The 26023-nt window shown below is 39.6% G+C and overlaps 1 protein-coding gene across 2 annotated transcripts in view; it reads left to right on the top strand.

Annotated features, from left to right (window-relative positions):
- Positions 1–26023, top strand: part of SLC7A11 (solute carrier family 7 member 11) — a 286289-nt gene that overhangs the window by 173293 nt on the left and 86973 nt on the right. The window contains exons 2-3 of one of the 2 annotated variants that reach the window (XM_048942976.1): positions 17377–17453; positions 18037–18132. The gene's annotated coding sequence lies outside the window, so the exon portion shown is untranslated. The remainder of the gene's footprint in view (positions 1–17376; positions 17454–18036; positions 18133–26023) is intronic. The other variant, XM_048942977.1, reaches the window with a different exon arrangement.

Below are 26023 nucleotides of genomic sequence, written 5' to 3'. Positions count from 1 at the left end.
CAGAGATTAAATTTATATGCATGCAGTAGAACTTAGAAAGAATTGTGATGGCACTGCAAAAAATTTAGGTCGAGTTTTATTCTAGGCCATCATCTGATCTTACAGTGTTTTGAGTGGGCTGATTTTCAATAAGGTAAGATTTTTGGCTTGGTACTCTGAATTTGAGGAATACAATAAAGTATTTCTTGTCATTTCTTGTCATCCTTATTAGCCATTTAAGTTATAGCGCATCTTTACATGGCTGTCTTCTCATATGTGCGCTACTTTCCCATGTATAGATGTGAGTGGTATTTTCAAGTGGAAGCATAGTAAGAGAACAGGAGATTTTCTTGATTATTCCATGGTTTGGTTTGAAAGGTATGTTTCTTCATGAAGTTAATATTCAAGTGAAAGGTCAGTGGCATCTTCACTAGGGACTCTATTTCATGAAACTTAAACCATTCCTTCTTAGATGTAAATCTTCATTTAGCATCCACCTATGGTAGGAAATTGTATGTGGCTAGGGCTGCTACCAGTTTGTTCTTTTTCCCTGATCGTGTCTTCCTTTTTTGAGCTCTGGAACTCTGTTCAAGCAGATTTATGGGAGAATTGGTGCACTTTGCAATTAATATTAATTTTATTCCAATTCCTGTCAAAGGAAGGAGCTGAGTTATAGCTTCTGCAGAGATAGGCAGGAAGCTGTAAGGCTTGTCAGGCTGAGATGCCCAGTGCAAGGATGAGGGGTCAGCAGAAGGCTGCTGTTGTGTGGTTGGGGCATCAGCACAGTTCCTGCAAGTCTCATTTAAGAGGTATGGAGGGGAACAGAGAAAAACATAAGAGCTTTGTGTTCAGAGTTGAGTAAACTATGCATCGTAACCTGATGGATGGTGAGATTTCCATTCTCCTACCGTTGTTTTTTGTTATGATTTTCATGTACTCATCTCTGGAAGCTGTAGTTCTGGGTACTGTTTCCAGGCTGTCCCTTTCCATCTGTCAGAGCTAGCTATGGATCTGATGGGAGATTGTGGAGAGAGGTGGTCACTCATAGCAGTTGTTACAGGTGGCAGTGAGACCATAAGGGACAGGGAAACCTGACAGTGGTCACCAGACTTTGACAATTCTGCTCTTAGCAGAGAGAAAAAAAGTTGGAACAATGTGATCTAGAGAAGAAAATCACAGATAATGTGAAGGCAGAGGGAAGAAGAAGGCTAGGAGACACTTCTGTACTCAGAAGAAGAACCACAGGGACACAGAGGGAAGGACTGATCTATCTGGATCCCATTTAAAGGGTAATTGGATGCAATAGCATGAGAATTGGTTGTATAATGTGTAGTCTACTCAGGTCCCCATTTTCAGATCCAAGAGCAGTCTGTCACCTTAATACAGTTTTCGGTAAGGTTGGATCTTGGAAGGCAGCTCAAATAGTGAGTCCCTTTTTTTCCTCACGAAGGTTTCCACCTTCTCTTTCATGAATGCCCACCTGATCAGTAGCTTCCCTTTAAATAACTTGCAAGGAAATGTGTGTAGTCACCCTGCTGTCTCTGTACACCCTGTGCTTGGGTGTCCATGAGAAGGAAAGGTGCTGGGACCATTTCGCTCACCCTAGCAACATCATTTGCCAGCATTAGAATAGTCTAAGCATGAACATACACAATACTGAACACGTATAAGAAGAAAAAAATAGAGAAAACCTATGAAAAAGAACCACCCCTTCCAAATGCATTAAATAATAAATAGTTTGTGTATGCTGTCATCTGTCCGTGTTCCAGCCTGAAATTCATTTCCTCTTTAGTGTCTTCCCAAGATCTACTTTGCAGATAGATACTTGTATGTTCTGGCAAACAGTTTAAGAACCCATTTTCCCCACTGGAGATTATACTTTTTGAAAGTGTTTATTAGACCAGTCAGGTTTCTGAAATGCTGAGCAATTTATTTTGATTTACTTATTAGAGAAATTGATAGCAGAAGTGAAGCATTTTACTGTAAGCAGTTTCTTTATCACTGACGAATGAGGTACGACATGCTGCTTTTAAATTCCACATCCAAGTGTCAACCAGAAGTGAAAACTAGCCTTTATGGTGCTTTTTGATATTATTGGAAAGCAGAGGGAATGGATATATATATATACACATTATTTTAAATCTTTTTTTTTCCTGTAGAAGTTTACACGGAAGCTTTCTAAAAGTCTTGAGTACTTAAACAATATTTTGAGGCACTGTTGTGGTACTTGAAAATATGCATTGGTCTTGGAAAGAAGAGCGGATTAAGTCAGTGGCATCCAGTTAGTCAAGAACGAAGCCACAGTGTCCATGCAAAGTTCAGCTTCCTTGGCCTTTGCATTTCCAGTGGCGTAAGTGAAGTGAATCAAGGAGATGAGGGAAAGAAGAGTATAGCAGAAGGAGAGCAGAGCAATGGTACTTTGCTTGTACTTTCTTTGAAAAATGATTTGCATCAGCTAGGAAGCAGTTGGGTTAGTTGAGAAATGGAGCAGACTTTGGAGAGGTGTATGCAGCAGTGAATTGTTCTCTGGAATGCTTCCTGGAAAGGCTGGAAACAGCAGACAGAGGGGAATCTTGAGGATTATGGAGCAACCTTCAGTGTCATCACAGGCTCTGTCACTTAATTCCTTCTAATCCTATAATTAGTTTTCTTATGTATTTAGAGGTTTCATTTTCCCACTAATTTGCTTAATTCATTGTTTGTCTCTGTCGCTAATTCATTTACTACCATCTTATTTATATCATAGATACATTTTAGTTGTAACTGGTTTTGGGCTACTGAGGTTTATCCTCAAAGACCTCCAGTTTGTGTTCAGTATTTTTATTTCTGCCATAGCAGTCATAAGTAGGAAGGATATGGCGAGGAGTTGTAGTGTCACGTGGAAGAATTGTACTGTCAAATTGGAGTTTTTTGTGCTCTGTAAGTTACAAGTTGAATATTTGATAAAGTTATATTGTTTTCTATACTTACCAGCTGATGTGCTCCGTTGTTCTAAAAAAAAAAATTGATTCTGTGGTATTTACTCTTGGTATTTAGAGGCTCTGTATTATGTTTATCAGTGACTGTACCATCTCTATCGAAAAGTTGCAGGTACTTTCTGAAGTCTTTAATTCTGTTGGCTGTGATTTTAAGGGTGCCTAATCACAAAGGTATAATGCAAAAATAATATCTGGAAAGTTTTTCTGTTTTTCTACTTTAAAGAAATAATTGCTCCAGATAATTAAGTACTGCAGTCACAGCTAGCACGGCACTGTGAAGGAGAAGCAGCGGCTTCTGAAGCAAAGCAATCAGTGACCATGGTTTGTCCTTCTGTCATGGGTCGGGGATGTTGCCAACGCTGGAATCACAGATCCTGTTTTCCCTGCAGTAGTCCCTCAGTTTGGATTACCGATCTGCTGTTGAGCAACATTTGTGACACCTTTTCCACTTGACACCATTTCCACTTGTGGTTACTATTTGACGAGAAAAGATCATTTCTATTTTTTTGCTACTCGCAACTTAAAATTATTTCCAGGCTGCTTTTCTAGCCACAGCACTGATTTTAGTATTGTAGTGAATTCAGAGTGCAAACAGAAAAATGTCTGCCAAAACCTTGTTTATCCATTTTCATTTTTGTGATCATTGGTCAGTGGTCAGAGAGGCGCTAATTATTTGATGATGGCTGACGACTGATGGAATGACGTTCAAAGGATGCAGAACATCGTAGGAAAGTGTTCATCAGTAAGTTAGGTAAGGAAAGAAGTAAACAGTGTGAGGCTCTTTCAGGGTTCAGAAGGGTCAAACGTAATCTGAACCGGCTGAGCCAAGGTCAGATGTCTCTGCTTAGTGGTGTCCTAATTAGTAATGCTACTGATGAACTATGAGAGCAATACTGGCAGTCTGATGTTAATCATATGAACCTAACTCACTTAATTGGATTGTGTTTTGCCACTTTGCAAATCCTAATTATACAAAGAGGCTATTTAGCAGCAAACATGCTTTAACTCTACAGAAGATTTTTTTTCCCTTCTCGTACTGTTCTTCATTAGAAGAAGAACACTTCTTTACTTTCAAGGCTTCTTTGGGGAGCAGATACAGGGTTTTTATTTTTTATTTTTTTAATCTTAAATCAATATTTACTGGTAAAATCCTGCTAGTTGGGAGTTCCTGCAGTTTCTGAAGAGATGGTATAAACAGGAGAACACTGTCACAAAATAACGGTCTCCTGCTGATTCACAAAAACCAAAGCAGAGCAAAATTATTGACTGCAAAGTGGGGAGAAATTGATTGCTTGACAGTGTTTCCTTACAATGAGGTTGTAAGTTACTCATTCTTTCTGTTAGTCCAAATGAATAATATAGATTTATTTGTTTTGCTACGTGGGTGTTGGTACAGCAGTGAATACTGTGTTACTGTGTAATTGTATTCTTTTTGAGCTATAAAGCAAATTGACTGATCTGGCTATCTAGAGGTAGAGAACCTCAGTTCTCCATCCCTACTGTGTTGTTCAGCAAATCAGGCTACCTCCTGTACAAGGTTGTATTAAGAGCTATGTTATCATTATATATCTCTGGGGTGGTACATTTCTGTGGCATTCAAGGACCAGAGAAAGTTTGTCTCTTGTCTCTTCTAGTTTCTGGGAATGACTCTTGATTGTCTTTCTTGATCTTTTCATCTGTGTATCCCGGTCATCCTGACTAGCATCTCTTATATGGCAGGCAGCACAGGGACAGGCAATAAACTTCCTCTTCCTGATGCTGAGTAAAGCAAATTGGAGGGTTTTCCCACTGTCTGCTGTATAGAAAAGATTGACTCCTGACAGCCAACATGAAACCTCATCTTCAAATGACTTCAAATGTCCCACCCGGTTATTGCTGCCTACATGGTGTCCAAGTTTGAGCAGTCTTCTTTATCTATTTCTTTTTAATTTTTTATTTGCTCCTGCTGAGATTGTTTACTCCAAAATATTTGTCTTTAGGGTGGACTGATCAAAAGTACAAGTGTTGGCCTAAGCTGGCTCCCACTGAAAGCAGTGGTGAAGCGCCCATAATGGGAGTGGTTGAACTGAAGCTGTGTAGTAAATTATGCTGGTGCAATTTCTATCACAAACACAGCCTCTTTCCTTTATGGAATGTGAATACACCATACAGTGCTGCAGTGAGCGGAGTTCCCCTGAAGCACTACAGGCATGTGTGCCTAGTACTCAAGCAGAACTAATTATTTCAGCTCGTCAGCACTATTTCTCTGGCCCTCGTGATTTTAGGGAACCCCCTGTGTAGCTGTTGGTGTGTCACTTTGTGCACTAACTTACTTAGTGCTTCCTTGGAAGTCCTAAAAGCAATGCAGGGTGAACATGCCCCCAGAAACCTCTGTTTCATCACTTCGTTACCTGTTTGTTTCTAGGTGGCAACTGTATGCTTATTTCCACAAAAGACAGATGTATTTTTCTTTTCCAGAATTACAAATGAAGATGAACAGCTACCACAGGCAGCAGCACTGATAACCTCCTTCTGTTCTCAGTAGTATCCAGATCTGTTTTCTTCATGCACAAATCCCAGAATTCCTCTTTTAGAGAATCAAAGACGATTTGAGTGGATTGGTGAGTTGCAATTGCAAGTCAGCAGGCAGAGAACCACAAGAGGACTTGTGTTTTCTTCCTGTCCGCTTAATGTGCTGCTTTTTTCCAAAAGAAAAACTATTCTGTGATTTGAAAAATCAATCCTGTTCTTTAAAGTTGGGGTGTTTTTTTTGTTGTTTTTTTTTGGGAATATTTCCAGAAACAGGTATTGAAATATTTCTGAGTCAAAACAAAAAACAAAAACAACAACAAAAAAAACCCCAACAACCTAATAAAATAAAACAAAACCAAACAAGTCCAACAGTATGAATTCTACCAGGCTAATTCTCGAGTTTTTTGGAAGAAAAATAATGCTGCGTTTCCATGTGGGATCTTTAAGTCTGTAAAGTAGCCCTACACACACCTGTCAGATATTACTTAGGTCCCTCTTTACTTTGATTTTGGCTCACAAAGCTGCTTCTGATGGAGCTGTTAATGCTCATGGAGATCTGCAGCCTTCAGAGGCAGAGACCTAAACGCACACCTTGCTGTGACCTGCAAATAGCTTAGGCTGAGACAAAACTGGAAGTAATCTGTGGGAGGAAAAATAAATAAATGGTGCTTCCCTGGTGCACTCAGAAACCTTTGTGTCCATCCTGGCCAGGCAGGTTGCAGAGCTGGTCAGTGAGTGCTATTGCCCATCCCTAGTACAAGCACCTTGATTTCTTGTCAAGGGAACCTGAACAAAGTGTTGGGGTGTGGTAGAAGGAAAGCTTCTGTCTGACACAGTAAACCAGCTACAGAACAGCCACTTAGATGTTGCTTTGCTACCTTCTACCCCATTATGTATCTCCTCTCTTCTCAGACAGCTGGGGCACCTGTATCTGTCTAATTGCATTTTCTTCTGCTCGGGCATCTGCCTTGAATTTTTCATCACGTTACAGATATAATTCAGCCTATGATATTTCAAAAGAACTTCTCACTATAGCATTTCAAATGCTTTACAAGAGAAAGGGCCGTGAGAAGAAATGAAACACGGTCAAGGACTTTGTGCTTTCTTTTTTCTTTTTTATTCCTATTATGGTTAGCTTGTTATTTCCAGGGAAGGTCTTCTCAAAAACAGTATGTGGATTTCACTCTCTGAGAATGAATTACAGTAGAGCCGAGTGTGATATCTCTTGGCAGATTGCTCCATGCCTTCCTACTTTTCTAAATGATCTGTTGTCGGATGATGAACATGTGATCTCCAGCTGTGTGATCTCAGAGGTGTATGACAGTGTGTCTGAAGCACAGTGGATTAGCTGCTTTTGAAGTATTGGTGAGCAAAAATATCAGAGAATCTATACCCGTATCATCTCTAAAAGAGAGAGTTAGAACAAGATAAGTTCTAAATTTCAAACTGTACGTATAACAGTTGTGTTGCACAGTTGCTTAGAAAGCTGCTTTAGATCTTGAGAACTGGTCAGTTGAGGTGAGCTTCCAGTCTAGGTGGATCAGATGAGACGAGACAGAGTTTCCATCCTCAAGTGTAGCTTTTGTCTTGCTGCAGGTATGAATCTCACTATCCTGGTGGGCTGTGCCCTCAGCTCTTGCCTCAGTTATCAGGGCAGTGATCTCCTGAACGTAAATACTGTGTCTCAATGTGTTTAGCAGAAGGCAGCAAAGGAGTTAAATGCGGCATACTATATATATTTCTACGTTACTCTACAACACTGTGGGGAAATAAGATATGAATCAAAAATAAAATCAATCACCTTGAGAAAATATCTCCTAACCTAAAAGTAAACTCTACCAAATAAAACGATAAATACTTCTGTGTTTTCCAGTACTGCAAGATTATTCGATTTTTAAAAAAAATCAGTGTTGAAAACTACTGGCGTGATCTTTTATTAGGTAAACAATCCTTTCTCTCTCTCTCTGAAGCAAACAGGCTCTTGAGAGTCATCAATAATTTATGGCAGAGTAACTGTAATTGTAGGTAGCATGTTTGCCCTGTTAGTGTTTGGAAAAAAAACGAGAACAAAACAAAAACAGAAAACTGACTAACCTATATGCTGAGGGAAATGGGCACCCTTCATCATAGAAATAACCAGTACCTTAGGAAATGTTGCAAACGGATGGCTACCACGTGCTGTGCACAGGAATAGGTGATTAAAACTGAGAAACAGAAATAAATATGACCCTCACCTTAGCAGGCTTCTGGGCAGAGATGTAACTTAATTCTTGCGAACACTGAATAAGTTTTTGCGAGGGCAGGGTCTTGGTTTGCAGTGCCTCCAGGGTGCTGTAATTGCTGTGTTTTGTAGGGATGCTCAGGGTCTGCAGTCAGAGCCATGGGCTCTTTGTGTGAGGGGTGGCAGAACATGAGCTGTAGAAGATAGTGTGAGCTGGGGTGTTTTGTTGTCAGGCTTTGATCTCTAGACTAAATTTACTGAAATGTGTTGACCTACAGAGGTTACGAGGTGCGTAGGGTCAGTGCTGTAGAGGTGGAGACAGTGTCTGTGGTAGCAGTAAGAGCAAGTGAACTGATGGGGTATGTTAGACAGTGACACAAAATTACACAGGAAATATTTAATTGGTGTTATCTAAACAGAGGTACCTCTTTCTCCTAACCTTGAATGTGCTCTAGTTGAATTACTTGCGGAAGGACATGGCAGAAATAGAAGAGATTGAGAGGGCAATGGAAATTATTAGAAGCAGAGGGGCTGGCTTGACCTAGTGAAGGAAAGAGATGTTAGGGTTATATAAAATATAAACTGGTATGGAGAAGCTCAGTCCTTTTACTCTTTCTCATCATGAAAGAACAAAGAAACATTGAAATGAAAAGGCAACAAGTTTAAAACAGATGAAGAGAAATGTATTTTCATGCAACATTTATTCAATCTATAGGAATTGCTGAGGCAGGATGATGCTGTTGCCAGTAGATTGGTTAGAAAATAAAAATGACGAGACACACATGAAAAGGATTTCAGTTACATAAGCCAGGAAAATAGTTACTGTATATAAGCAATTAATCAGCCTTCAAGGGAAAAATAATGATCAACTGCTGGGTGCTGGAAGATTTATCTGAGCCTTGAATTCTTAAAGAGGAAAAGCTTCTCTTTAATTCAATAGAATTTGGGCTAATTAAGGACTGTGATGGGTTTCATCATTCCACCTTTTCCACGTGATCACATAATTAGCAAAAAGTGTATTTAAATAAATACTGCCTACTTTCCAGTGCCTAAAAACAGGATAGAGTGCTAAACCCCATCTCGTTGTCCCTTGTACTTCTGGAATATGTTCTCATCCAACAGTCAGCTAACACTTGGGCATGGCATGTAGGAAGCATTCTTCCCTGTAATGCTCAAGCCAGGTTACTCTCTACTGGGCCAGGCTTCAGCAGAGAATCCTTAGGCAAGGATAAAGTTTTGGGAAGAGTCACACAAAGAAATGAGGCTTCCTGTATGGACACAAAAGCACACGATAAGATATGAGTATTTAATGTGCTTTTTCTCCTGGCGTACACAAGCTTTGCCGTGTTAATACTAATGTTCTACTTAGAAAATTCTAGAATGTGAAGTTTCAGCTGTTATGTGCTCTTTGCTTTGTTAATGTCAAAAAATACATTTACAATTGCGTCCATGATGTGGAATTGGATGAATCTATGTTGTGAAAATACAGAACTGCCTGCCTGACGTGTGTTATTAGTTTCTAATGTTAAGTATTATTCTGAAGAAAAAGCTGCAATATTCCACAAGTTTTTACATTCTTTGCAGAACAAATCCTTAAGGAAAAAAGATGATCTCTTGTTGTCTCAGATCTCCTTTATATTAGAATCATAGAATCTTTAAGGTTGGAAAAGACCTCTAAGATCATCTAGTCTAATCATCCACTTTCCACCCACATTACCCGCTAGACTATGTCCCCAAGTACTATGTCTACCCTTTCCTTAAACATTTCTGGGGATGGTGACCTCCCCTACCTTCCTGGGCAGCCTGTTCCAGTGCCTCACCGCGTCTTTCTGAGAGGAAATTCTTCTTAATATCCAACCTGAACCTCTCCTGGCACAACTTGATGCCATTTCCTCTTGTCCTATCATTTCTTACCTAGGAGAAGAGATTACTTGGCTTAAAATGAATTTTGAAGATAATTGCTTCATATTTTTGAAGCTAATCTTGTTTCTGCAAATTATCTTTTACTTTTTTTAAGCATTTTTCTTTTAAGGCTGCTTGTTTTGTATGCTATAATGTTCAATAGCAATTTAGCTTTATTCCTCTAGAAACAAGTTTCAAGACTTAACTTTGCATATATTGTGGAAAGAATGGATATGAAAGGTGATGTGATTGCCTGTGTGTGAGCCTACTTCAAAGGTAAAACTGTCCTCACTGAGTTCTCTTTGTCTGTAAATCAAGGAGTTGCCCGTTAGGTGGGCAAACTGACAGTGACTGCTCCCAGCTCAGGCAAGTCCCTAAGCCTTTATTATCCTGATATTGTCTTGCGGGTCAGAGGCAGCACAGCAAATTATTGTCATAAATGTCAATAGTTGATTTAACTCCCATTAACATTTTCTGCGTTGTAAACCTGAAATTAGAGACTAAGGGCATCTCTTTTATTATTCTCCGTGCATTATATCGGACTTTGGCTCACAGGAAAAGGAAGAAGTGACTCGAAAACCTTTTGCAAAATACACGGTGCCCCACTGCTTTCCATTCAGAGTGACAGTCACCTGTCACTCTGCATGAGCGAGGCTGCCCTGCTTAGCATGATGCTGACCCTGCCAATACAGATGCTCCCCTTTGCAGCGGGGAGGCATGGAAACAGCCGAACCTCTCAGGGCTGTTCTAAATTTCTGAAGGTATCACTGTTAACTGCAGCCTGTGATAGTCAGCCAAGTGGGAATCTTTCTCCTTTCGTCCCAGGTTGCCCATGAGCAGAATGGGCGTCTTGTTGTGCAGATGACACAAAAACCTGAATTCATATCAGGGCTGCTTAAATCACAGTGAAATTCTAACTCTGGTCATTGAGGCTGGGCAGTAATTCAGTTCTTAAACGATTTGGAACTGCTTTGTGCAGCACCTGCCTCTGTTTTCAACAAGTATGTTATTAAACTTTTTCCCGCTTCAGAGGAAATCTTCACTGAAAAGATGATCTCCAAAACTTGTTCAGAATATGGACTAGAACTCTTCCATATGCAGGCAAACTCTATGAAAAGAAACAAAATTACGGAGCTGGAGGAGATGGCAGGAAATACAATTAAAGGGACACGGATATTTTCATGCCTTGCCCTCCCACAGTCTTTCAGCAAAGAGAGTTACAGTTTTATTAGCAAATACAGTCAGATATTAATGTTCTTGCATAAAACCAACCAAGCACACCCCCCCCCTCCCCTCAATCCTCATGGAAATCAGATGTTTGGGAAAGAACAAAAAAGGCATTTCCTTCATTTGCAGATGGCTCATTATGACCTGACGTAATGCTAACGAGGTGGTCTGCATGTCCCACTGTGACACTGCTCTTGTGCTGCCTTATCTTTAGCCATATTGTGCAGGCTGCAGTGGTGGAGACTTTCACTCCGATGAATTCAAGGGCAAAGTGAATGTTTTAAAGAAGAGTTTCTTCATCATCTCTTGATTATATCATCAGATGAGAGATGAAGTACCTTGTGATTAGGTTTTGAAGAAGTTAAATTCAGTTATCTCTAATTGTTGACAGATGCAGGTATTTTTGTTAGCAATTAACTGCAATTCACAAGGAAAATTGAAGTTCTCTTAAAGTTATCTCTGATTTGTTTGAAAGTTATTTTAGGACTTTTTTTTAATCATCATGGGTTTTAGGTTAAAGATCAATGTAGGCATATGGTCTCATTGGTTATTTCCTATTTTATTTTTTCTGCTAATCTTCAGAATATTTGGCATAGCTGAAATCTTCCCAGGCTTTCTGTGTTTAATGTCACAGATTACTGAGGACTTTAAGGGTGCTATGAAAGTTTACTGAGGATTTTTTTAGAGAGTAATAATACAAACAAACAATTGAAAGCTAAGGAATGTTCTGCATTAATCTGTCCTATTAGCCTTTAAAATGAGCTTTATTGTGTACCAAGAAATGAATTTTGGTAGACATATCGCTCAGTATGCACTAATAATCTCTGAAAATTTATTGCAAATTTCTGGAGGAAATCACACGAGATTTGCATCACAAGGCTTAACTCAGAGTCACGCCATCTTGATCCTTCTGTCTCGGTTGGGACGGTTTGCTGAACAAAGTGTGTAAGTTCAAAGGTGGAGCAGACAGCGAGGAATACAACTGTGAATGGCCCTAATGCCACAACTTTACTATAACTGGTATTATGTAATTTTCTCGTAGGCTTTGCAAGTGCCACACAATGATGCAAGGTTTCATTAATCTCTTCTCCAAAACCACGTGCTCTTTTTTGCCAAACTGCATTTCATGTTCATGAAATGAGAATGAAGCTCTTGGTGGAGTGTTGGCGTAAATTTATTTTGTAAATCTGAGTGTCCAAAAGAGAGGATCTGTATTTGGCTCCTTCCAATGTCTCTACTGAGTTGCCAGCAGGTTTTCAGTCAGTGTTTTTCCATGTCTTTTGACACCTTCAGTCTATTCAGAAGTTTGAGGTAACCACGCTGCTCCCCTGGTCTAAATGATTCATTGTAGAGTCCTGGAAGAGTTGAAAACACGAACAAAAATCGATCCAAAAAAAATAATTACGGGATTTGAAGGAGACAGGTAGGGGACCTTGTTTCCTGTACGAGTATGTTCCATTGGCAACTCTACTACTATCATTTCCCTGTTATAAGGAAGAGTGACATTAACAGAGGCTCTTGAAGTTTTGGAGAATTTGAGCTCTTGAGTATATTGTCTGTGTAACTTCTGTGTTGCAACTGATCCTAAACCTGGTCAGCTGTTTAAAATTCTTTTTTTTTTTTTTTTTTTTTTTCCTTACCATTTAGGAAATAGTTTTATGAGGGGGGGAAAAAAAAGGCAGTGCATTCAACCACTTTTTTTTTCCTCTTGGTTTTACAGTACAATGTTATGGTGATATTAAATGTTCAGCACGCTTTGAACGTGTGATTTCAAAATGAGAAAACCTTGTAGGCTTCTTAGTGAAAAGAACTGATAGTGGAAGTAGACAAAAAATAAATACTACAGAAATATTGTATAATTTTTATATTTTGTGGGTGACGTATTTTTGTGAGTAATAAATAGAGCTAGACTTCTCTTGGGGTTTCAGTCTTTCATTTCTAATGTTTCAATCCTTTCTGCTTTTGAAATGTACAGGGAAAGTGCTAAGGTAGCCACCTCATTCCACAATCCATTATTTCAAAACAGGTAATTAGGAGAGCAAATAATTTAATATTAGTTGACAGATCATTAGCCTGTAATACAAAAAGTAGATGAACAAGTAAGAAAAGTCAGGAGCCTAAGGAAGCGATAGCTAAATTTGGAATTAAGTGGGAGAAAAAAAGAGATCTTAATGGTGAAGCATGGTAATAGCTGGAGGATAGGCACAAGAAAGCAGAAAATTGCTGGTACACAAAAAACTTAAACTATCTTACTACTGCAGCTGAGTCAGCTAGAATCTGAACACTAATTGGCACTCATAGGCTGCTCTCTATGTTTCTACTGCATGACCTGGACCTGTCTTGGGTGATGGTGTATGCTGAGTATCTTGGTGAATGACAGCCGTGATGAGCAAATTTGGGCCTCATTTCCAAGAGGATTGGGTCTTCATTAGGAAAATTGTTTTTTGAATGACTGAAAATAGTCAAGTCCTGGTGAGGAAGTAGCCTGAGTATTTAATTTGTTAGGATTAGGTTTATATGTCACCCTGAAACGGGAGGATGTGGTGCACTGAGGAGGTACTGACTGGTGCATGAGATCACGGAATCATAGAATCACAAGGTTGGAAACGACCTACAAGATCATGCAGTCCAACCGTCTCCTCTTCACCATTGCCACCACAAGCACTAAACCGTATCACGCAGCACGTCATCCAGATGCCTCTTGAACACTGCCAGGGACAGCGACTCCACCACCTCTCTGGGCAGCCATTCCAGTGCCTGACCACTCTCTGAGAGAAACAGTTCTTCCTTATGTCTAGCCTAAACTTCCTCTGACAGAATTTGCGGCCACTGTGGGGGGGAATTTCATGAGACTGAAATGGGAAGCTGGATGGGCCCCAAGAGTAGTTTTTGAAAATAAAGGTTTTCTTTTACATAATGACTTAGGGCTGCCTAAAAAAACCTTAAAACTTCTTGGCTTTCTAGGTAATCTCATTCATATTTGGGGAAGAAATCTAGTTGCAGGTCTTCCATAATGAAGAAAGAAAGCTACAGGAAATGCCTGCTGTGTATGTCTAACTGCTGCCAGACCTGTGTGTAGTAACGCATTTATCACATTCCGAAAGGCATTTCAATAAACAACAACAGCAAGAGCAACAGGAGATGGATGTCCTAAGACAGAGAATAGCACATTCAGCAGGAAAAGAGGATGAGTGTTTTTCATTCAGGAATGTATAATGAGATCACAACAAAGACTGGGCTGGAACTAATAACTAGTTCATTTTTTACTCTAGGCAAATCAGCACAGTGCATTCTGTTGTTAATACATATTTTTTATTTTAATTTTATGTCTGATTACTCTCCGGCTGAACACTCACTGAAATTCTGTTTGCTAAATTTTGGTTAGATTTTGGGTAGGTTTTACTAATAAATATCTATTACAACAGTGACCTTGTTGAGGTATTATTCTTTGTTTCACCATCCTTTTCAAGGAAAAACCTGAAAAACTTCCAAGTAAAACAGAAGTCTGTTCTTCCCTTTCTGTGTTCATTTGTAATATTTACCTTTTGTTAAATGAATGGTTTATTAATACGTAAATGGTTGTCTTTGCCTTTTCTCTCCATTTATTCATGGGAAATTATTAGGAAGCAGAAGTAGAAGTGCTGTCTAAAAATAAACACCAAACTTGAAGTTTGCTGTATCCTCTCAGATACATGGATCCTTAATAACGTAGAATAGAATGCAGTTATTGAATATTACATAGTTAGGAGTTTTTCATTAAAATAAAGATACACCTCGTGAGAATAGAAACACTGTACACTTTCATTGCAATTCAATATTTCCATTCTGCAAAGACAGATGTTTGCATCACAGTTCAGCTGATCATAATTTATAGACTACATAGTCTTCTGAGTTTGAAGTGCAGTTTTAGAGGGGAAGTTTGGGATACCTTTTGGTTGGTGATTGAATTTACAGTTCTATGAGATTATTCTGAAGACGAACTATAGAATAGATCCCGTTAGAAGTGATATGAGACACCTGTTCTTCATTTAAAAACATGTATATGGCACTTAAATGACACGTTTGAAATGACTGCATTGAAAAGCAATAAAAATAAAAAATGCATTTTTAGTGGAGAGACCAATAAGGTGGAGGATGGGAGAAACAAACTTGATGAGTAAAGGAGCTTCTTCCTTCAAAACTTGAACATATCATAAATACGTCAGTTGTGAAAGAAGTGATCTGTTGAGTCAAATGGTAGCCAGCAAGGCTAGGAGCTCTCAGCAAGGTGGTTCTCTCTCCCTGCTTTGATCTTTTCTTTTTTATTTGCTCTGTGTACACTGATGACTGTATCAGAGAAACACAGGATTCTACTGTCATCTTCTTTTTTGCCTTCAGCCCTGGAGCTGATTCTCCTCTTGACCAAACTAGGTTCCTCTTTAAGTTCTGTCTATGGGATATGTACATATGAGTGCTCACAGGAAACTACTGGTGCTGGCTTTCATCTGAATCCACTTCAGATGCCTCGGAATCATAGGCAGACACCTTAAACTGTGTTGACAAAGGAAAGAAAGAGTATTTTTAGGTTCTGATTCCTCTGATCCATTTTCAGTTTCTTTTGCATTATGCCACGTCCCACTGACCCAAGTTATATGTCAGTATGTCCCCTCTGCCAAAGGAATGTCACGTTTCAGTACGGTAACTGCAAATTTTCCTATGTGTTGTGGAGCAGGTGAAATCATCTAAATTGACAGACGAAAAAAAAAGTTTTCTTTAGAATTTAATTTGAAATAAAAATTTTCAAACACAGCCAGTTTCTCTTGCACTGATTCTTGGTGAAGTGCTGCTTGTCTGCACAGGTATTGACACTTCAATGCATAAGAAACATATTAGGCTCAAATTAATTTTACAACTTGTTTTATATGAGCTTTTGTGGTCCAGATTTTCTGCATCACTTTGAGTTTTCTTGTCTGCAAGCGCAGGTTCATTAAGGTCTTTTTTTGAAGTTAGAGGGGCCCTACAAATATAAACTATGGCCGCAGAACAGGAAATTGAGTTGCAATTACAGCTGACTGAAATTTTCTAGTGAGTGGATATGAACAGACATGCACTGTACCTTAAATTTCAATTCAGGACACTCTAAATTCTTGTCTGCTCATTGGTGAGGCGTAGAATTATTATTATTTTTTTTTTTTTCCTGTGAAAAAGTAAATAAGAAAACTCTGCTAAAGTACGGTCTCGCTGCTGGATTCTCTTGAGCCGGTCTAGAAGAAAAATTTTGTTTATTGTTTTTTACGTGTGGACAAATGATATTTCAGGCCATAGAGACTTACCCTTTGTGGCTAGAACTAGCTGAATAGTTTATACTTGTATTAGAGACATCTTGGTGTTTGTTGTGGGTGTTTCTCACTGGTTTATTTGAGAGTCTTTCATATACAGTTGTTTACAGTTCTCTGCTTTTTCTCTGTTATATGTGAAAATCAATTTCTTCAGCTTTAATTGTATCATGGATTCATCTAAAAACATTCCAAAACTCTAACGTGATCTAATGCTTTTGGCATATTTCACTCATGATAATGCTCTTATCATGGCGACTGGTTTCTCTTCACCGTGTCAGAGAAGTGTATGTGGTGTTTTTGAGAACCAACATTTTCTCAGAGACCTCTGGTTTTCTGAAAACCCTGAATCCCAAAAGGGAGATTGTTATTAGAAAAAGAGGAGGATGTGTTTTCGATCTCTTGGCTCAGCTATTCTGCAGGGAAAGGCCGGAAAACAGCAGCTTTATTCTTCCTCAGTGCCTGGACAAAGGACAGCACACCGTGAGACAAAGGGATAAATCTTCAGAGAGAGATTTTTAAAAAGACATTTGAGGAAAGGGATTGTTGTGAGAGAGATGAAGGCTCGCTAATGGATTGATTATGCTAGGAACTGGCAAGACTGCATGTGTTCTGGAACTGAATCCTGCCCATGCAACAGAGGCACAGAAATTACTTCTCTCTTTTATCTCGTGTGTGACAGCTAGCAATTTAATCTGCTCTGTTCATTATGCTGGTTGGCTTCTCTTCCCAGTTAGTGGATTATAGGAACAAAAAGCTCTGTGGTTGTGAAACAATTACTCTGATCCTCCAATTGTTTGTGTGTTATAAAGAAAGATAATCTTCCAGATACTAAGCAAATACATTTAGGCTCTCAATAACTTGACATTCAGTACTGTGTGAGGTTTTCTGATAAGCAACTTGTAGGCTCAGGTTTCATCTGGAGGTCAACTCAACAAGAGGTGTCATGGGAACAATAGCTTGGAGTCCCTCTTTGATCAATCGCTTATGTGGAGTTACTTCATTTCCCTTTCAAATAACAATCTCCCTTGAGTCTGAGGTGAGATCTGTAGGATGTTTGCTGATTCAGTGTTGGTGGCTGTGTAAAGGAGCACTGGGGATGACTGCAGTCTCTTCTGATCCTTCCAAGCTCTTACACCAGCTTTGAAAAATTGTGCAGAAGTGGGTGAGTTGGGGGGGGACGGGTGGACTGAATGGGATGGGAGCCTGTTTGTCTCTGATAGAATGGCTCTTTCTCTTGCAGAGACCCCACGTGTCACCTGAGATGGACCCTTTCTAGGTCAAGAGACTGCCACCCTGGGGCATAGTCTCAATCGCAAGGTAAAAGTGGAAAAGTTTCAACTCTTTGGCGTGTACAGGGTGAGAAAGCAGGCAGTTTGTTTTTAGTTGCTAGGAACCTCTGTCATTCTGTCATATCCTTTCTTCCTCTGTTTTTTGTCTGTGACATGGATATGTACAAAATGAGCTCTATCTTTTCTCCTTTGTCAAAGGTAAGATAATAAATACTACTATAGTAAACATTTGTTTCCTTTGAACTCAATGTTTTCATCACTTCAGTCACCCCTCCTCATCTTCATCTTCTTGAAAGGGTTTTGTTTCAGTTTGATTTCTTGTGGACAGGGGAGAGGAAATGAATTTTCAAGGAGAAGGCTTATGGCATGCACGTTACTGTTGGCAATACAGGCGTTTAGAGTACAGGAACTTCTAGAGACACTAGTGCTGGGGGTTGTTTTATTTCAGTCCAGATAGAGGTTGAATCCTTAGGGATCCTTATAGGTAAGAAAGGCATCTGAATCTCATTCCTGGCCTGCTGTCCTCCTGCTTGAAGAGCCGTAAGAGTTGCTGTGGTATAAACCAAACCCTTCTTCCATCCATCTGCTCTACTTCCTGATGCTTGTCACAGAACAGCTGCTCGGATTGGCTTGCACAGATGTGTTCATGAAGAAATCCAGGCTTTCCCTGTATCCTGTCACGCTGTTTGGGGTTAGATGCTTCAAAGGTAGGTATGTTCATTCATTTGCTCGCTGTTTCTCCATCTCTTTTCTTGATTTTTAAGAGCATCAACTATGAGAAAATGACGACTTGTCCCATTAGAATTGCCCCACAGATTGACACAGTCTCATTTCCCTGTGTGTCCTCAAATAAATTTAGATTGTCAGCTTTATAATTCAGGTGGTCTGAATAAAATCTGATGGCAGCAAACTGTTGAGATATAACTGCTTTAGGTCTAGCGTGATTTAATCGGTTCATTAAGTAAGGGATGAAGAGAATTTGCCAGTTCAAAATCTGCAGATTGCCGTGTTTTGAGTTATTTGAGTACTCTGTTGCCTTAGTCTCTCCATGTGCTTCTCACTAAGCTTTAAGTTGTACAAAACCTGTGTTCTTTACCTGCCTGTATCCTGGCTTCTCCATTGCTTTGCGTTTCTAAGCCTGAGGTACTTGGAGCTGACGCAGTCTAGCAAAACTCATTGTCTCGGCACCTTTGTATCTTTTCAGCTCTCTAGTATGTCTCTGATACAGAGATATCACGTGGTTAGAAAAAGAAGCAGCTTTATGAAAAGCTATTCCCTTTCCTTGATGGATGCTGGATTAATGTTGCTTAGCTCCTTGGCTGGCTCTGCGAACCAGCTCTTTATGTTTTCTCCTCCAATGCTGCACTCTTAGAAAAAGGAGTGCAGCAGGAGTGTCACTGCTTGAGAACACTTAGCCCAGATCGCTTTTGATTTTGTGTCTTAACATATAGCAGTTTTAGGGCTGTGCATAAAGCCAATGAAGCATAAAGAGCATTAGAGATTTGGAGAGTCTTAGGATGTAGCTTAATTTTTCTGGAAATGAATCAGTTGGGATATGACTGTAAATCTGTCTTCTCTGTCTCTGTAGTATAGTCCTTCTGCTTCTGGGTAAAATGTTTGACATTTCAGAAAAGAAAGTACTAGTACATAATGCAGTGCAGCCTCTTCTCCATATCGATTGGGTGATGTTGGAGATACAGCAGCAACATTTCCTGATTCACACATGCCATTGTATTCATATTGATTTGTTAGCATTTATGAAGCAGTAATATCTTTAAATAAGCGTAGTCATTTCTAATTGTCTTATTTTTGTTTTAAAATCGTCTTATAAAGACCTATTTTTCTCTTGAAGTTTTTGTTCTTTTGCCTCAGACATTTTGCAGTGATGAATCTTGGTTTGATCTTTGAGACATCAGCAATTATAGCCAGGACAGAGTGGCAGCAAATATAGTAGTTTTTGACAATATGGGTACATCTTAGCTATTTTTAAAAGGTCCCAATCCAGTCCTGTGAAGTCTTTACTTCAGTAGCCTTCAGTGAGGATCAGCTAAAATTGCAGAACCAGGATCAGAATTAAAGGATGTTAGGAAACTGGATCCTTTGTTATCTCCCATATGTAGAAGATCCTGTGCAGAGGCTGCTTTCCCTACTACCTCACCAAAGCAGTTCTGAGATAATTTTTACTGTGTTGTACTTGAAGGCTGTGACTGAAGGCTTCTCTGTGAGTGCACTTAGTTAAGCAGTGAAAGAGAATGCAAGGCTACTGAATCTATTTTCCATTTTGCCGTTGGTAAGAGAGGGGTTTATTTAGCAAAAAGATTACTAAACAGGCAGCTTTCCTACACCCTCTCTCTCTCTTGTCTGCACAATTGCATACTTCCACCCACACACCCTTTTCTCCATATGAATTGTCTGCATGCAACTGAACTGCAAAAGTCTTTCTAAAGCTGTTACCAGAAAGGAAAACAATGTTTCAATCCACTTTTACCTTGTAATTACTTCATCCCAATCAGTGGCTTGCACCTCACCTTTATTATTCATGTAAGGAATTGTAAGTGAGCCACTTGCTCATTATTATGAAAGACAAATTTTATTTTCTGGTCGTGGGCTATAGATACAAAGGGCTGTTGATTATAAAACCATTGTCTAAACTCTGTGCCTTTCTTGTAGTTTATAGAAAACGCTGTAATTATTTTCCTACTTACACAAGGCTTGGTCTGCTGTAACTGGACTACAATAGTGTAAGAGAAGAATTAGGGAATACTTAGCTGTAAGAAAATGAAGGTGGTTTCCAGTTCACTAACATCCAGATGCATTGTGCACCCTTGGAACTGTAAAGTTATTTGTTTCTCATATAAAGATATTTTCTTTGTCAACATACTGCTACTTCTTTGTTTTGGAAATCAGAAATCTTCACCATTCAGACTTTAAGCTTCCAAGTCTGTACCACAGTGGATTTGAAATGCAATGCTGCCTGCAGAAAAGTGGGGTACATAAGATTTTTCAAAAGGTGTGATGTATCAGGACCATAGTGCCTGTGCTGCTTATTCGTGGAGCTTTTGGATTTCCATTCCCAAGGTTGGCATTCCACTGTTCGGGGAAAGAAGATCTAGGTTTGAATGCTACATCTGAGCTAGGTACAAGGTCATTATATACCAGTATTGGCTATGAAAATGCTGCTAAATTGTCTGTGTTCTGTATGTGGTTCTTTCTAGATGTTGAAATGATAGGACGTGGCATTTTTTTTTTGTCACTGAAGCTGGCTGTGTTAGCTGATAATAGCTTACTTCAGGAATCCTTTATGAGTCTTTTTGTCAATATCAGTGTCTACTTGTTAGACCAAAGGTTGCATTTAGTGCACGGTCTAGAGAAACTTTTAGGGGTGGCTGTGAATGTATTGGATGGCATCAGCTGACAAATCCACCACTGTTTGTGTTGTTGTGGTCGGAAGGGAATCCTCCTGTCTGAGCTGCCTGAATGGCACTATACTCAAGCTACCCTTCCTTGTGTTGTCTGTTTTGAGTGTGCAAGTCAGGAGTTGTTCAGGAAAGCCACCTAGTGAAATCATCCAAGCATTGGCTTATGATAATAGTGAAGAAAGAGCATTAGGACATCTGTATTTGCTACCTCTGAGGGAAATACTTTGGGAGCAGAAGTTACTGAACACTTGGAAGGGCTTTCAGCTTAACAGCATTGCACCTTTTTCAGAACATCGCTTCTCCAACTAACATCTAGTCATTTCTTTCCTGACCTCTTTATCCTCCTGATCATCCCGGTATGTTTTTCTACCATTACTTGTCCACATAGTGCTTTTCTGTTGCATTATTAATGGTAACCTTTTCCCTACACGCTGTCTTGTTAGTCAGCCATTGTTTTGACCTCCTGGCCTGAGTTATCCAGGAGGAAAATGTCAGTGGACAAGCTTGTAGCTTGTTTGGTGTCCCTTCAAGAAAGCTGTGGGTTTATTTTATTTTTTTTTTATATATTTTTTTTTATTTCCACCTGTGGTAATTTAGAGCAGCTGCCACCCTTGAAAGTGCAGAGCACAAAGGTGAGGCTATAATTATGGCTAAAGGCAGATCCCTGAAATGTTGAGCTTTGCCCTAGTGCTGTGGTTTGTATCAGAATTTCAAATAAAGTGATTCTGTGTTATAGGAGAAGCAAAACAGCAGCAGGAAAAGCCCGTGAGTAGCCAAGTAATACAACCTCCTGCTTGGCCCAACACGTGATTGTAGAAAAGCAAACACAAAAGCTTTCTCTGGAGAAATGTTTGTGAATGGCAGGGTGTGTTTGTTTTGTGCCATCATATCTAAGCTCAACTGAATGATTAAAATTTGCTTTTTTTTTTTTTTTTTTTTTTTTTTCCCCAAAGGAAGTGTGTAATGATTGCCTGTTGATCCGTAGTGTTTCTTGCAAGGTAGCTGTCAAACTGCAGGGAATTCCAGATCAGAGTACTAATTGCACATTTGTCCTAGCTCTTCTAGGCAATGTTATTTTCCTAAGATTTCTCTGATTTTTTTCTTAGAGAAATGGAAATAAATACTTTTTTTGGTCTTCTAACAATCTCTAGACAGCAGAAAGATTATGACTATGAGAGCTTTTTATCTGGACACGTTTTGTGCCGTTTACAGTTTCCATTTTCAAATAAACATTTAATTGAAATAACGGAGACTCTGACATACAATCATTTGAAGCGACAGTAAATATTTAGGGTTCAGTGTTGAGCCAGTTGAACCTTTTTTTTTTCTTTCTTTCTTTCTTTTCTGTTTACTCCTGTAACTTTGGACCATGCCCAAAGTGATCTTTTGACTTCTGATGTCTCCTTATCTTGCCAATGAAATCAGATGATCTTAGTGTAGCTGAGATGCTGAGAGTGTTTGAAGAGTGAGAATAAAAGGAGGAACTGAGTTATTTGACAGTAGATCTGATAGAGAGGGAAAAGAATAATGTTGTAGGAAAGAAGATGTAATCTTAAGTATTTACCACTCTGTTGTCAATGTCTCTGGGCTGATTTAATATAGCATTATAAAAAAAAGTAAATTGTGTCAGACACACTTTCATTTTATATGAAAAAATAAATTTAGCTTCAGTCCAGTAAATGTTTAGGAAAGTAACAGATATTGTCTTGTATAAAGAACCCAAGATCAATATCAGTAACTTTTTAAAAGGACCTAAAGTTGTGCCTTTATGGTATGTTATAAATAATACTGTCCTTAATATTGTGTCCTCAGGCAAACAGACCCGCAACTCTTTAAGGAGTAGAATTTCAGTGTTCAGTGTGCTTGATTTTTGCAACCTGTGTCTAAGTTCCATATACTTATGGAACTTATTGCTTTTTTTTTCCCCTGGGAAAGTTTACTGCCTTTTTTTTATTTTCATGATGACTGTCTTTTCTAGGATTACTTCGTTAGCCCTGGTTCAGACAGAGCTAAAGAACAAAACGCTCAGAATATTTCTTTTACAGCTCATCAGGGATACAGTACCTAGGACATCTGCAGAACTGTAATTTTTCAATTGCTTTGCAGGAAAAAAAAAACCCAAAACAAAAAATGACAAAGTATAACCAAGGTATAATGTACCTTTTGTTATTTTGCGTGTAAATGTTAGTTTATGTGGAGTTACATGGAAACCAGGCCCTTGCTGCCTGCTCCACTGCTGTCAGTTTGCCATAAAATGATGGGCTGAGAAGTGATGTGGGTTTAGAGTTCCTGGGTGGGTCAGACATCCCTGCCTCTGGGGCAGCAGCATCTGTCAGGCAGGTGGGGAGGGAGGCCGGCAGTGGCAGCGTGCCTTCTGGGCCCTGTGGCCATGGGCTGTTCTCAACCAAAACACCCATCTGGACTGAGGGTTCTTACTTGTTCTCAGCGTGATTGTGTTTGGTGTACTGGCTGCAGGCCTCTGGCAAAAAAGGGATTCTTGCTACAAGGTGAGCCTCAGCTGGGCTGCATTCCCCAGGACCCAGCATAGGCAGCGTGGGGTGAGGGACGACCATAGTTTGAAACACAAACAGTTGCCTTTTCCTCCTGCTTGTTCAATTTTTCTTACATCTTCTGCACCTTTCCATATTCATTTCTACCTGCGCTTTTACAAAGCTCAGTCATTTGCTCTGTTTCTCTTGCAGTATGCTTTTCTAACACACCTGAAGAGTTATTTTGCTCTTTCAGACATCAAATACGGTGTTCATTTGGCTGCAGGTAGCAGCCACCCAAACACAGAACTAGCCTGGTCAGCTATTGAATTGGTGTATTCCAGTTGCTTTTGATCTAAGGACCACCTATCAAGAGAAAAAAATCCATGCACTGTCATGGGCTTTGTAGTCAAAATGGTTAATTTTAAAAATTTGGATGTAATTTATACTTTCTTATGCTTTGTTTGGTGAATTGTTTTCCTCCGTAGGAGTGTGTATGTGGTTTTATTAAACAAGGTAACAATCATTTATGGTTTATTTCTGAGTGTCTTGCAAACTATAGATGAAGGGACTGCTCAATCACAGCCAAAAACTTTATGAGTCCAGGAGAAGTTAATGTAACTTGTCAGTTACGTCTGCATTTTCTTGCCAAGCTCCCAAATCTAAGGAAGTTGGAAGGAATTGCTTTTCTTAATGAAATTCTTCTGGTGGCATAGTCCATAGCAGCCTGTAGGACTTTAGCTAAGCTGCACCTGGACTACGTGCAGGGGTTAGCTATGATGTGTTCAGGTGTCCTTGGTGTAGAAGCTAGATTTCAGGAATAAAGAAAAGATTGTGCTTGCTTGGGATACATGCAGATGTCGAATTGAGGAGCAGGTATGCAATCCTGCCTTGTGGAGGAGAACTGTCTAAGGCTGCTAATACAGATATAGCTCAAACAGCTTTTGTTTATGCTTATGATGACAAAAATAGGGCTTCTATATAGCGCTGCCTTTCCTTCTGGCGTGAAATCCATGACAAAGAAAAGACAGGCGTTTGTTCTTGTCTTTCATGCTGAAGAAACTGGTGGCATTGGATGTGGTGCTGAAAAAAGAAGGAACCACAGTGTAGGATGCTCTGGTAATGATTATTCAGGTGAGATGAATGCTGGGGAGAGAATAAGAAAGGAGAGAATACATAACTCAGTCGGACAGTGGGACTAAATCATTTCATGAGAGGTTTCATCAGAAACAGAATTTTTTCTTCTTGTCTGGCTTCACCTCTTTTTTTTCTAGCTATGCTCCCTTACTTCAGATGTATTAATGAGGAGCACAGTAGTAGTACTGCTGGTGCTCAATCCGTGCTGAGGTGGAGCACTTCTCAGTTGCCTTTTACTCCGGGAAAACAAAAATACCGGAGTCCATAACAGGGGAAAAACATCAATAGTCGAGATGAAATGCAACCTCTTGCTCAAAACTTTGATTTGCTGAAAGCCCTGTGCTTTTTCTAAAGCCAGTCCCCGATTCTATTATTTTACAGTTAAAGGAGTATTATTCTTCTAAAATGCTGGATTAGGCGCATACCTTAAATTAAGAAAATAATAAGGCTGGTACATCTATATGCTCATTTTTAGTCTGCTATAAGGAGCTGAGATTGACCTGACAAAGAAAACACGCATCTGTAAGAGATGTGCATATCTAACGTGAATCTGTAGATTGATGAGGTGTGCACTAAGTACACTTGGATGATAGGAAAAACATTTTCAGAACTCCAAAATGAAGTTGCTAGTTCTCTGAGATAAAGCATTCTTTCTCTGTGCTTCCATCGACTCGCTTTCTGTTCTTCCTTATGCACATCTCTTAAATGAATGAGGGATATTTTTTTCCCAGTTAATTAAAACTGTGAACTGGATGATTTCATCATCTCAGCTTTACTGGATCACTCTGTGTCTAGAGTGAGTAAGAAAGAAAGATTTGATCAACTAAGTATGTAGAGTTTCAGAACGCTTCAGTTTCATGTGGGAGTTGGTGTGGGTTTGTGCCAAATTTTATTTTAGATTATTATTTTTTTCTTAGTAGAAAAAGGCGAGCTGTGCATAAGGGTCATCAGATACTTAATCTGTTAGGATCTCTCTGAAGCGGGTGCCTGTGTTGCTCAGGTGTGGTGCTAGGTGTGTTCTTACTCATTTCATTGCTCTCCTGGGCAGACTGGCACCAGAGCCCAGCAGGCTCCCAGAGCTGTACTGCACAGTCCTTGCTGCACAGCGCGTCCCAGCGTGTCTAATTGCACTGTAATGAGGGATTCGAATCCACAGCCATTACCTGCCTCAGAAGGAGGGAAGGGGGAAGGTGTTGCCAGGCACAAGTCCTGAGGTGCCCAGCTTTTGGACTCTCTTCTTCTTAGCTGGTCCTCCCCAGTTCCTTTTTCTGTATGCTTGACTTTGCATGTTTTCAGCTTTACTCTAAGAACTGCTATCGAGAAGGTGTAAGTGAAGTCGTCAACCAAATGTTTTCCTTGTTACCTTTGATCATCTGTTATTTTGAATGCATACCTCAGAGAAATGTTAAAACAGCAGATTAACTTCCACAGTTCCCATCTTTCTTTTTTCTAACAAACCAGTACGCTAACTGGAACCCAGACAGGATGCTCTGAATTATTTAGCGTCACTGGCACAGGTGGCACCTTGTTCTCTCCTTTCTTCTCAGACTGTT

Source organism: Lagopus muta, chromosome 4, assembly GCF_023343835.1.
Source record: "Lagopus muta isolate bLagMut1 chromosome 4, bLagMut1 primary, whole genome shotgun sequence".
In the NCBI taxonomy this organism is placed as follows: domain Eukaryota; kingdom Metazoa; phylum Chordata; class Aves; order Galliformes; family Phasianidae; genus Lagopus; species Lagopus muta.
The sequence above is the reverse complement of the archived record's forward strand: the minus strand, read 5'-3'. Positions and strand labels throughout refer to the sequence as shown.